Raw genomic sequence first — 13838 nt, forward strand, 5'->3', positions numbered from 1 at the left:
CTATTGGAACATTAGCCTCCAAAGGAAAATACATGTTTTGAACTACATTTCTGTCCACATTACATGAATTACAGGCATTGCTTCTGGTTAAACTTCTTGGTGCTAGCTTCATATCGGATGTTAACATTGTGTCAGATGTGCAAAATGCAACATTGATTTCTAAAGATATTAATTATATCACCACAAATTCTCTCAGGTCAGATAGTAGAATATTCTGGAGTAGCACCTTCTGCTCCATAGTTGATCACTTTGCACAACTCAATAGTTGTACAATTTGTTGTGAACTAGCTGCACATCTAAAAATAATATAGTAATCTTGATAAAGGTAGTTGCCATTTACATCACTAATATTAAATTCTCAGGTGTTCCCACTTTAATATTGCAAAATACCCTTAATTAAAGGAGTTAAGTGAAATCTGTAAGGACCCTTATTGAACATACATTTCAAATGAAGATAAAAAGTGCTGGAGTAACTTAGCAGGTCAGGCAACATCTGTGGAGAACATGAATAGGGGATGTTTCAGGTCGGGACTCTGATCGCGATGGGGAGGGCAGAGAACTGGCAGAGAGGAGGGGCAAGACAAAGCTTGGCGAGTGATAGGTGAATACATGTTGGTGGGGTAAATGATGACTGAATTTACTTTGCAAGCTCAGCATGATGCAGCAATGATGAAGAAATAATTGGTCTTCTGGCTATTCATTGTCAACCAGTAGCACAGAGCAGCTGCTTAATACAGAGAATATTTGAAAGGTAAGTGGCCTTAAGATGCTCTGTCTCTGAGTAGAACCTTCCCAAAACATGGTAAATCATCATGAGATTCATGTACCTGTCCCTGCACATGTTTGTGTGAGTGCCTCTGAGTTCACTACATTGTCACGCGACTTACAAGTGATGACTGACATATATTAACTTCTCTGTGTTTATCAATTTCCAATGTGCAAATACCCACCTATCAATACAGGTCTGTTTGTATTTTAAAGAAGTAATATGGGAGATGATGCAGTTTGGGATTTGTGGGTGACACGGACGTCAGAGGTAAAATGTCGATCTGAGCAAGCTTATGGAAGTTTGTGGTACGGTGGAGATCGGCAGAAGGTCAGGAGGTTAAATGAAAATTGTGTGCATCAAGGGACTAGGCAGTCACGGTGGCACAGCGGTAGAGTTGCTGCCTTACAGCGAATGCAGCGCCGGAGACCCTTGTTCGATCCCGTTTACACGTGCGCTCTGTACGGAGTTTGTACGTCCTCCCCATGATCTGCATGGGTTTTCTCCGAGATCTTCGATTTCCTCCCACATTCCAAAGACGTACAGGTTTGTAGGTTAATTGGCTTGGTAAATATAAAAATTGTCCCTAGTGGGTGTAGGATAGTGTTAATATGCGGGGATCGCTGGTCGGCGCGGACCCTGTGGGCCGAAGGGCCTGTTTGCGTGCTGTATCTCTAAACTATAAGGGAGATCCAGGAGATTGTAAATGCAAGGAGAAGTTGTGAAGATTTGGTTGATGTGGAAAGAATGTCTGAGGGATAGAAAGTAACCTGGGAGAGTTCATGAATTTAGTGGTGATGTCTTTCCAGGACAAGAAGGGAATTGGAGATGTTATGAGGGTGAGAGCGATTGGTCAAGATCGAAATATTGGTCAAGAAGGAAGCACCCCCATTCCTCCCACACTCTCCTGGTGGTGCTGCCTCCTTTAATCTGCCATTTTTGCAAAGCCTCGACCACCACACCTTCAATAACTAAAGGCATGACTCTGCTGAAATTAGGGCTGCAGCCACCCGAGCAGCTACATTGACTTTACAGTGCCACACAAGCCCCCTGAATTTACTTTGTCAATGAAAACTGGTTTGTGGGCTGATGTTGAGTTTGAGATATCAATTCACCTTGCTTCCCACCCACCCAGAAGGATCTAACTCACCCATATTGATTCACTTCATATTGAGTCATTTGAGTCAAATCTGGCCATTAAATACAGGCCTTACATGTACTTTCAGATTGATTTGCAGTAAATATCCAAACATTCACTTTCATTGAGGCCAGATTCGTTAAATTAATTTAGCTACTGCAAGTAACAATTTCATTGTTCTGTTTCGGGACATATGACAATAAAACACTCTTGAAATGTTGATCTATTAGCATCCATGTGCTTCTGGAGCTTGTGACAAGGTAACTTATATTAACCAGTGACTTTGTGATACATGAACCATCAAATTCCATTCTTGTACTCCAGGTGTCAATTCCTTGTTATTGTATAGGTTCAACCAATTATTACTTTTGGCCCGTTTCAAGATGAAAAGCTTTGTCAGCAATTTATTCATCATATCTCTCAAATGCTCTCCATTTGTGGAATAGATTTGAACAAGTGAAAAGGAAAATTAGGCCTGATCGCCGAAAGTGAGCCCAGAATTCATGCAGAACCAATTATACACTGCAATACAGGAATTACATTGTTTGGGTCTGTCATATCTTGTGTTATCCTACTTTTGCATTTCTTTCATTTGGCGTTAATAGCTATAGTTCCTCCATGGTAGGACACAATAGACAATAGGTGCAGAAGTAGGCCATTCAGCACTTCGAGCCAGCACCGCCATTTAATGTGATCATGGCTGATCATCCCAAATCAGTACCCCGTTCCTGCCTTCTCCCCATCCCTGCCTCACTGGACTCCCATCAATTTGCATACAGGGCAAATAGATCGACAGAGGATGCCATCTCTCTGGCCCTTCACACTGTCCTGACTCACCTGGACAGACAGGGCACGTATGTGAGGATGCTCTTCATTGACTATAGCTCTGCATTCAATACGGTCATCCCCACCAAGCTCACCACCAAACTCCACCAGCTAGGCCTCAGCTCACCGATATGCGCTTGGATCCTGAACTTTCTCACGGAGCGACCGCAGGCAGTGAGACTGGGCCCGCACCTGTCCTCCACTATCACCCTGAGCACCGGCACACCACAGGGTTGTGTACTAAGCCCCATGCTCTACTCCCTCTTCACTCACGACTGTGTCCCTGCATTCGACACCAACACCATCGTGAAGTTTGCAGACGACACAACAGTGATTGGGCTGATCACCAACGGTGATGAAACAAACTACAGAGCGGAAGTGCAGAACCTGGCGGACTGGTGCGCCAATAACAACTTGGCACTAAACACCTCCAAGACCAAGGAGCTGATTATTGACTTCAGGAGGTCCCATTCTGGAGAATACGCCCCAATCTCCATCTACGGGGAAAGTGTGGAGAGATTGTCCAGCTTTAAGTTTCTGGGCACTCACTTTTCAGAAGACCTCACATGGTCCACGAACACCGCCGCGCTGGTCAAGAAGGCACAGCAACGACTGTTCTTCCTGAGGACATTAAAAAAGACTGGTCTGCCCCAACAGCTGCTGACAACGTTCTACCGCTGCACCACAGAGAGCATACTAATGTATGGCATCTCTATGTGGTATCTCAGTTGCACGGAGGCGGAGAGGAGAGCTCTTCAGCGCGTCGTCAACAGAGCGCAGCGGATCATCGGGACAGAGCTACCAGCCTTGGAGGGCATCTACCACACGCGGTGCCTCAGGAAGGCCCTCAGCATCCATAAGGACTCATCACACCCCTGCCACGGTCTGTTTCAACTACATCCCTCCGGCAGACGTTACAAGGCCTTCTACGCCCGAACCTCCAGACTCAGGAACAGTTTTATCCCAAGAGCTATAGCGGCTCTGAACCGGCCCTAATGAGTGCCCCCCCACTCACCCCCTTTGGACAGTCTCCCTCAGATGGTCACGTCAATCAATTCAGCGTGCTTATTTATGTATTGTATTTATTTACCTTTCTTTTACATCAGTGGAGCTGCACACTAAATCTCGTTGCACTAACGTGCAATGACCATAAAATATATTATTATTATTATTATTATATCCCCTGATTCTGCTATCTTCAAGAGCCCTATCTAGCTCTCTCTCTTGAAAGTATCCAAAGAACCGGCCTCCACTGAGGCAGAGAATTCCACAGACTCACAACTCTCTGTGAGAAAAAGTGTTTCCTCGTCTCCATTCTAAATGGCGTACCCCTTATTCTTAAACCGTAGCCCCTGGTTCTGGACTCCCCCAACATCGGGAACATGTTTCTTGCCTCTAGCGTGTCCAAACCCTTAATAATCATATCTTTCAATAAGATTCCCTCTCATCCTTCTAAACTCCAGAGTATACAAGCCCAGCCGCTCCATTCTCTCAGCATATGACAGTCCCGCCATCCCGGGAATTAACCTTGTAAACCTATGTTGCACTCGCTCAATAGCAAAGATCAAAGACGCAATCCAAGATATATCTGGATGTGCTCACAGAATCATAGTTTTCTCACTTAAGGTCTCAGAAAAGCAGTGTGTTGTCTGTGGGCATCTATCTTGGGAAAGTCTTTTATTTTATCAACCCATTTTAAAACAGAGGTTAATGATTCCATGTAAAATGCTGGGATTTGATACAAGTTGGCAACCATATAGAAGATAAATAAATCGTAGTAATGTACTGGTTATAATAAAGTCCATATATCAATGGCAGGCTACAGAACAGTTACTATAATGAGTTGAGCAGATATATGAGTTTTCTAATGCCAAGCATTGACTGAGTATGAGAAGATCAACCTATTAGACCACAAACTATGGCTGATTAAACTTATCGAGTTTCAATCTTGGCCTGCTTCAGTCACAATGCTTCTTTGCAACAATAAATGTAAAATAATTCTGAGAATGTGCCCATAAAAACGACTGCACAGATCAGTGAATGCATCACTGAAGCAGGTCCTGATCGAAGTTTTATATGTTTAATTTGTTTTGGCTGGCAGCTCCGAATATACTGGGAAACAATCATTTCAGCCTGTAATTCATCGCGGGACTGTGTGAGAAGCAGTGTCATTAGTATATCTCCTGAAAAGAAACACAAGAAATGTGTATTCACGGATGGAAATGCATTTTCTTTTTCCATTTATAATCACAAAAAAATGGATATACATCCACACAACTATAGTCTTGAATTGGATATGTTTTCATATTCTGTATGCACTGCCTAGATAACATGCTCCAATAAAAGCACCAAAAATATGAATAGCATCTGAAAAGAGGTCAGAGTTCAGAAATAAGGAAAGTTTTATTGCGATTGTACAGGGTGTACACCTGGTATACTAAGGATAGTGTGGGTCCCCTTACCTAAGGCAGTCCAAAAGAATTTCTACAAGCTAATTCCTGGGAAAAGGAGGCTATCCTATCAAGAAAGGCTGAAAGGGTTGGTTCTGTATTCATGAAAGTTTAGAACTTTGAAGGATGATCTTATTGATAAAGGCAAGACCCTAGGATCCTTACGGTAATATCCTTATGGGCCTGTCCCACTTAGGCAATTTTTAGGCGACTGTCGGCGACTGTAATAGTCGTATCAGGTCGCCGAAAAACCGGCGACTGGACTAATGGGCCTGTCCCACTTAGACGATTATTTTAGGCGACTGCCGGCGACTACGACAATGGAATTCACCAAAGTCAACAGCGGCGACAAACTACGTCACTTGGCGACAACCTACGACATCCTGGCGACAACCTACGTTAACCTGGTGACAACCTACGACAGCACCTATGTCAAGCTACGCTCTTTGGCGTTAAACCCACGGTCGCCGAAAATGTTTCAACATGTTGAATATCCAGCGGCGACTCGAAAGACGCTACAACTCTTTCGGCGACTGAGGAGACTACTCACGACTATACAGGCGACACCCTGGTGGTAACCATGTGGTGACAGCCTAGTCACCAGTAGTCGCCTAAAAAATCACCTAAGTGGGACAGGCCCATAAGGGTGTGGGTCATAGTCATTGAGTTATAAAACGTGGAACCAGGCCTTTTGAATCAACGTGCACACAGCGACAAATTGACCCAGCAGTGAGGGGGTGCCAATTGTGGCTGCAGGCAGAAGATTGTTCTATTTGGTGAACCTTTGTAAATTTTGTCGGCACCAGGAACGTAGTGACACTTGTGTACTGCCTAGGTGAGGTCTGCTATATGATTTTAGTGGGTTGTTAAACTAAGCATTTCACTGTACCTAATACACGTGACAATAAAGTATAATTGAATTAATTGACAGGTTGGACTAGTAACAGGATTATTTTTCTTTATTATGTGTGATTCTTGCTGTCGAGATCATACATCGGCTTTCAGCTGAGGCCACCATTATATTGCCTTTCCTAATTGTCCTTGAGAAGTGAATGGTGAGGTACTCACACATTCCTTTGGGCAAAGATGTCGCCTTCCAGACGCTCGGTTCCAGATTGGATGCCAAAGTATCCCTAGATAAATAAAAATCTTCATCAGATACTTTCTAGATTTCTTCCTCCTATACCTATATCCTCTGGTCTTGGACATCTTCACCATGGGGAAAAGCTTCTTACCATCTGTTCTTCCTGTGCCTCTCATAATTTTACATATCACAATCAGGTCTCACTTCAGTCTAGTCCATTCTAAGGAAAACAAACAGAATCAATCCAGTCTCTCCAATGTGTGAAACTTTAGATCCCAGTCCAGATGTTCAGTTCAGTTTAGTTTAGTGTAGTGTATTGTCTTGTCTACCGAGGTACAGTGAAAAGCTTTTGTTGAATGCTAACCAGTTAGCAGAATGGCAATACATGATCCTGGTGGATCTTCTCTGCACCCTCTACTGTGCAATCATCTCCTCCCTAAAGTGTAGTGACCAGATCTGAACAAAACATTCCAGATGTGAACTAAATATGTTTTATGAAGTTGGACCATCAACTCCCTGGCTTATGAAACAACCACCAACTTTCTGGACCAACTTTCTCACAGCAATAGAAACACAAATGGTGACTGCAGATATGTTAATCTTGAGCAAACTGCCAAGGTGCTCAGTGGGTCAGACAGTATCTGTGGAGGGAAATGCACAGAGGATGTTTCTTCAGAAGGGTCCTGACATGAACCAATGAGTTCCACTCGCATTTTGTTGTTTTTCTCACAATTTTTCTTTCGAAATTAAGTGTGATGGAAGTGCTTAGCCTCTCCAAACAAAAATAAAGCAATTTGATTCTACAGATGAGTCCCTGGAACAATTAGAAGCAAAACTACTCTGCCTGAAGATTGACAGATATGTCTTCCCTTGGTGCCAGCTTTGAGAGATCTGCTAATATAGTTGCAAATTCAAGCGGCGAAACATGGTAATTGCTCTTCAACTGTCCTTTAGTTGTCACTCAGGTGAACAAAAGGGAGCCACACTCTCTACCCCAAATCCTGACTGCTCATCACCTGTCTGACATGCAAGTCATGAAAGAAGTGCATTTAATTAAGAATGATAAAGGCCACGCTTCACAACTCTAATTAAAATGTGTGCACAGACACAAGCAAACCATTAAGCCAATCGTCACAGTCCGGAAGGTAATTTATTTGACCAGGAGCAAATGAACACATTTTTAACGTGTCAATTCTTGTTTACTGTCTACACTCTTGTACTTGAGTATGATTGTGCCGGAGTCTCGTAAGATTTATACTGAACTGTGTGCAAATGAGGGATTTCACTGTTCCTGGGTACATGTGACAGTAAAGTACCATTGAACCATAAGGGAGAGATGGAAAAATAACAAAATCAAGTAATCATTATCTTATGCAGGTTAGATTGAGTGGTGTGAACTTGGGTCAGAGCAGCTGAATCTAGCCAACAGATAGAGGTCTTTAAAATGTTTAATGTGTTTTAATGATTACTTTAAACATGCTTAGCAGAATCTGTGTTTCTGAGATGCTGCAACGTTAAAGGTAACTTAAAAATTGGTTTAGTCCCTTTATTTTAATGGGGTTAATAATAATAATAATAATAATAATAATAATAATAATAATAATAATAATAATATCTTTTATTGTCATTGCACATAAGTGAAACGAGATTTGGGTATGCAGCTTCCATCCGATGTCATAACTTAAACAACTAATAAAATTTAGATTTAGATACCCCGAGGACATGGAAAACATGGCGACGTGACCATCCGAGGGAGACAGTCCATGGGGGTCACGGAATTGAACATGTCAGTTTATAGTATTATCCTTATGCAGCACAGATTGAATGCACACCCTGCTAAATCAAGTCACATCCATCCAACTAATGCACAGAGTGGTCAACACACAGAAAATATAGATTAAAAAAACTGCTGATGCTGATCAGAAATGAAACAGAAAATGCTGGGACAAATCATCAGGTCTGGCAGCACTGTGAATAATTTTGCCTGGGTACATCGTCCATTTTTCATCCACAATCCATTGTCACTGGTGTATCCAAAGATTTGTTTGTGGTGGTTGAATTTCCAAACAATCCAGAATGGAAAAGCCTCTTGCAAAGGAATTCAGGACAAATTCTTTTTTGTTAAATTGGCAAATTAAAATGGCCTTATTTTATTATTATCTAATTAGAGAAAGTTCATTGTTCTGGGTACAATTAACGTTTTGCCTGGGAGTTTCGCAACCTGCAGGATTCAATACAGAAATCTATAGAACATTGCTCCCTTTTGCTTGTTTCCCAACTGGTCATTTTTGCCTGCCATCCCTTTCTCCCATTTTTCTTTTCTTTGGTATATTCTGGTCTTTGAGGACTTCCTCCCTGAACTTGCTGAAACATCCAGAGTGGCAGCAGAAAACTGAGTTGCTCACTTTCTTCCATGCACTGTCATGGCTTTCCCCAGCATTCCAATGTTAGGAATGATTTTGAGCAGCTTTTGGGCCCATTAAGCACCTGCCATTTAAGAGGTGCAGTTATGGCCTCAATCAGTACAAAATGGCCCCAAAGTTGTGTTAAACAGCACAGTTGATGTTGGTTGGAAGAGAATGATGTTCGCGTACAAATCTTACATTTGATCAAATTGTTTTAAGGTGGTCCCAGATTGTGATTCCAGTTCATGCTTTCCACTGCAGTCCAATTTCTCCTCAAAATCTTCAACAAGTTGATTGCTCATCAATATAAGCAATGGAACAACTGTCTTGGCTGTGCATTATGTTGTGTTTTTTAATAATTGTCTGTCTTAACTGCAATTAATGTCTCGGATAATGCAATCTAAAAGTGCCTTCCACTGGAAACAGCTGTACAACGAGTCCCACGTGCATCGTAGCATCTGTCCCTTTCAAACATAAGTCAGTCTTCTGAAGACAAACGAGGCACAGGCCGTGAATATTTAAAAGAAAACAAGCCGTTACAAACGTGTGTCAGTTTTTCTGTGTTCTTTCCAATGTTTCTGCAAAGGAAATATAATGAGGTGCCATGTTTGCAGACATTACCTATTCCGGTTCAAAAAGTAAAGATTTGTAAAACAAGCAACATTGAATGTTTATCTGATAATCTCATTGATATATTCAAAGAGAGATGGAACATAAAAACAGACCCTTCCGGCCACCAGGCACCCATATTTAACTAATCCTATCTTATTCTATTCCATTTAATTCCCTAATTACTCAACAATGACTCAACCCCCCATCCCATTCCAAATTATTTTACACATTCAGAGTGGACAATTAACAATAAAACCATGTGTGATCCCATTTGAGAAATGTTATTGTTAAAATTATTGAGTTGTGATGGAACATAGTTCCCTTCAGCCAGAATTTTCTCTCATTAGATGTTGGTAAGGCAAACCCATTTTATTTTGTTAATGTGATTTAAAAAAAAAAAACATTGTCCTAGATTCCTTCCCCAGTCTGGCTTTTCCAGACAGAATTATTTGTAAATTCAGCCACCACAACAATGCTTTGGATGTACGAGCAATGATAAGGTTTGCTCAGTTCCTTCACCGGCATCAATTTATTCTTATCTTACCTTTGGTGACATTAATTTATTGAAACATTATTTATATGATTTGCGTTCTTCACTGCACTATTCACCAGTCTCCAGACTTGCCTCTACACTAATTAGCTGGCTTAACTCTCTGCCACTACTGTCCAGTCCCTGAGTGAGTGCCTTTTATCCTTCTGCCTGTTCTTTCCAATGAGAGTAATCTAGCGAGAAATATAAAAACAGACTTTAAAAGCTTTTTATGATCATGTAGAAACAACAGGGAAAGAAACATAGCAATTATTAATGTGTGCTCTATACAGACAGAGACGATATGGGGAATACAGAAATGACAGAAAAATTAAATTGATATTTTGTGTATGTCTTCATAGAAGATGACACAAGCATACCCTGTAGACGGTTGCGAACAAGGAGCCTCGAGCAATTGAGGAGCTGAAATAATTTACCATTAGTAAACAATAGCTTTGATGAAATTCGTAAAACTGAAATAAATAAATCCCCAGGATCTGTTGAGCTGGTACCCAAGGTTTTGGGAGAGATGATGATGGATGCATAGGTCGTCACTTCTCAAGGTTCTACTTGGGGAACTTAGAAAGAAATAGCAGGACTAATGGTTTCAACGGTCTTTTATTGTCACATGTACAAATTAAGGACTAGGCAACCTCAACAGGAATTGACGAGGAAATTTACATTTCATGAATCCGTTGGAATCTTTCTACATAGCGTCAAGCAGAACAGACGTTGTGTACTCGAACTACCAGACATCAAAAAATGCATATTATAGGAGATCACAAAACATAACCAGAGCATGTGGGGTTGAGGGTCATATATGAGTTTGGAATTAGGATTAGTTAGTAGTTAGAAAATGGAAAATAGAAATAAATGGGACAATTTCTGGTTGAGTTGTTGTAATTAATTGGGCAATTGGATTGTGGATGAGATCTCAGCCGCTTATAATTTATACTAGACTCAGCCACTTATAATTTATACTAGACGGGAGGGCTGGTTCCCCAACCCAATATTCCACCTCCCCACCAATTCGAATATTGGTGGCCATTGGGGGGGGGGGGGGGGAAGCTTTCTGGAGCGCTAGTATGGGTGTTGTGTGCCGAAGGGACTGGTTTCCAGAGGGCTAGTATGGACATTGTGGGTCAAATGGATTCTTGGGCTGGCAGCTCGGTCACTCAGGCCTGGTGGGTTGACAGCTCAGTCAATCAGGCCTGGTGGGCTGGCAGCACCTCAGTCACTCAAGCTTGGTGGGCTGGCAGCTCAGTCACTCAGGCCTGGTGGGCTGGCAGCTCAGTCACTCAGGCCTGGTGGGCTGGCAGCTCAGTCACTCAGGCCTGGTGGGCTGGCAGCTCAGTCACTCAGGCCTGGTGGGCTGGCAGCACAGTCACTCAGGCCTGGTGGGCTGGCAGCTCAGTCACTCAGGCCTGGTGGGCAGACAGCTCAGTCACTCAGGATGGTGGGCTGGCAGCACAGTCACTCAGGGCTGGTGGGCTGGCAGCTCAGTCAATAAGGCCTGGTGGGCTGACAGCTCAGTCAATCAGGCCCGGTGAGCTGGCAGCTCAGTCACTCACTCACGGCTGGTGAGCTGGCAGCACACACACACACACACACACACACACACACACACACACACACACACACACACACACACACACACACACACACACACACACACACGCAGCACACACGCAGCACACATGCAACGCACACACACACACAACGCGCACACACACACAGACACACACACACACACACACAGCCACACACACAACCTCCATCTCACAAACACACACATGCGCACACACATATATATGACAGTAAAACTGTCTTGAATCTACTCACGTGGCTGAGCGTGGCCTCTCCACTGAGCGGAACTTCCGGAGTGAGCGGGACTTCCCGAGTGAGTTCGACCTTTGGACTTAGCATGGCACAGACTCACAATTCAGTTCAATCAGCACGGTGCAGACCAACAGTTCAGTTCACTCATTGTGCAGACTGACAATTCAGTTTACTCACGGTGCAGACTAATAATTCAGTTCACTCATGGCGTAGACTCACACGGTGCAGACTAATAATTCAGTTCACTCATGGCGTAGACTCACATTCTAGTCTCAACTCTCACTCACGGTCTTCCGGGGTGACTGACTCATGTCTGGCCTCCGGGGCTTTATTCTCCTGGCTCCCCGGAAGGTGTATTACCTTCATCATGGTGATTGACGGGCGAGAAGACCAATCTGCTGATCTCACAATTTTTTAAACATTCATAACATTTTTATTATTTCATCGATCGGTAGAAACCTTGGGGCACTTGGAGGAAAGGAGGACGGTGAGTAAGATGGTGAAAAAATCATAGCGATATACGGTAGCGTTTTTTCTAAAATGTATTTAAAACGTAGACCGGAAGTGGTCAAGATGAGACTTTTAGTAGTAGTATAGATTAATGATTAGGAAGAGGGGATCAAGTGTAATTTTCCTAAGTCTGCTAATGATAGAAACCTAAATGGCAACATGAGTTGTGAAGAGAATGCAGCAAGGCTTCAAAGGATTTGGACAGAGTTATATGGAAGTGGACTTGGAACATGGAATATAATAGGGGATAAAGTGAGGTCATCTGCTTGGTAGAAAAAAATAGAAAAGGGGATTTTTCTTTTAATTGCAAGAGATCAAAAGATGGTAATGTTGAAAGGGATCTGGGTGTCCTACACAAATCAACGAAATACTAGAACATTGAATACAGGTACAGCAAGCAATTAGGAAGGTGGCCATTGTGTTGGCTTTTAATGCCAGCTATTTGATTGCAAACATTGATGCCTACCTTAAAATTATGTTGACACCATGTGACTAGGTGTGGAACACGGTGCACAGGTCTAGCTTCCTTGTCTAAGAATTGATATACTGCCATAATATAGTGTGGTCCAAGCTCTCTAGATTGATTCTTGGCATGATGGTGTTGTTGTGTGAGGAGAAATTAAGCAGAAGCCTGTAAACTGCAAGGCTAGAAGAATGAGAGCTAATCGTGTTGAAGGGTGCAAAACTCTTACAAGGTTTGAAAAGGGATATTAAAGATCATGTTCCACACCTGTGCTGTTTATTGGAGTGTCAAAATAAGGGGTCAATCATTGAGGATAGAGATGAGAAGAAATGTCTTCACCAATATGAATAGTGAATCTTTGGAATACTCATCAAAAGTGGGATTGGTCCGTTGTTGAGTGTATTCAAGACAGGTACTCAAAGATTTTAGTTCAAGTAGGGAATAGTGATAGAGGGTCAGCTGTAGTGGAGCAGGCATCAAGGGACAAATGGTCTCTGCTTATGACCAAGAGGTTTGAATCTAAAGTATGTAAAATGATTTGTACAAACCATGTGCTTTCTTGGAGTTCCTCATATCTCCCTGTCCTTTGACCCTCTAACCCAAACCCCAGTAGTGCCAGCTTACTATTATCTGATGCCGGTAAAAGATGCCTTATTTACAAAACTCTTACCTAAATTCCTTAATAATGCTATTTTGTTATTAAGAGCTTTCCGGTATTAAACCTCTCCAAGCCTTCATTTACTTAGAATTCATATCTCCGCAACAAGACCTCGGGGCGTTTTGCTCTATTAAAGGAATTGTGTAAATGGAAGTGCTTTGAAAGTTTCAGACATTTCTAGGGCTTGCAATCACAGTGGGAGGTAGTGTTAATGACACTCTTTGAAAAATATTTGCATTTAGTGTCGAGACAATAACTTTCATGATTGGGATTGGATGATTCCACAATGACAGTGTCTACAAATGGGGTGTGATCACTGGTTTGCTTATGTTAATAATTTACAGATAATTGTTCCAGGATGAGGTGTTCCACACCAGGACATCGGAAATGTCCTCATTCTTCAGGGAACGGGGGTTCCACTCCCCCACTATAGATGAGGCTCTCACCGGGGTCTCTTCAATATCCCGCAACACTGCTCTCTCTCCCCATCCCCCCCACTCGGAACAAGAGCAGAGTCCCCCTAGTCCTCACGTTCCATCCCACTAGCCGTCACATACAA

Source organism: Amblyraja radiata, chromosome 3 (assembly GCF_010909765.2).
Source record: "Amblyraja radiata isolate CabotCenter1 chromosome 3, sAmbRad1.1.pri, whole genome shotgun sequence".
Classification (NCBI taxonomy): domain Eukaryota; kingdom Metazoa; phylum Chordata; class Chondrichthyes; order Rajiformes; family Rajidae; genus Amblyraja; species Amblyraja radiata.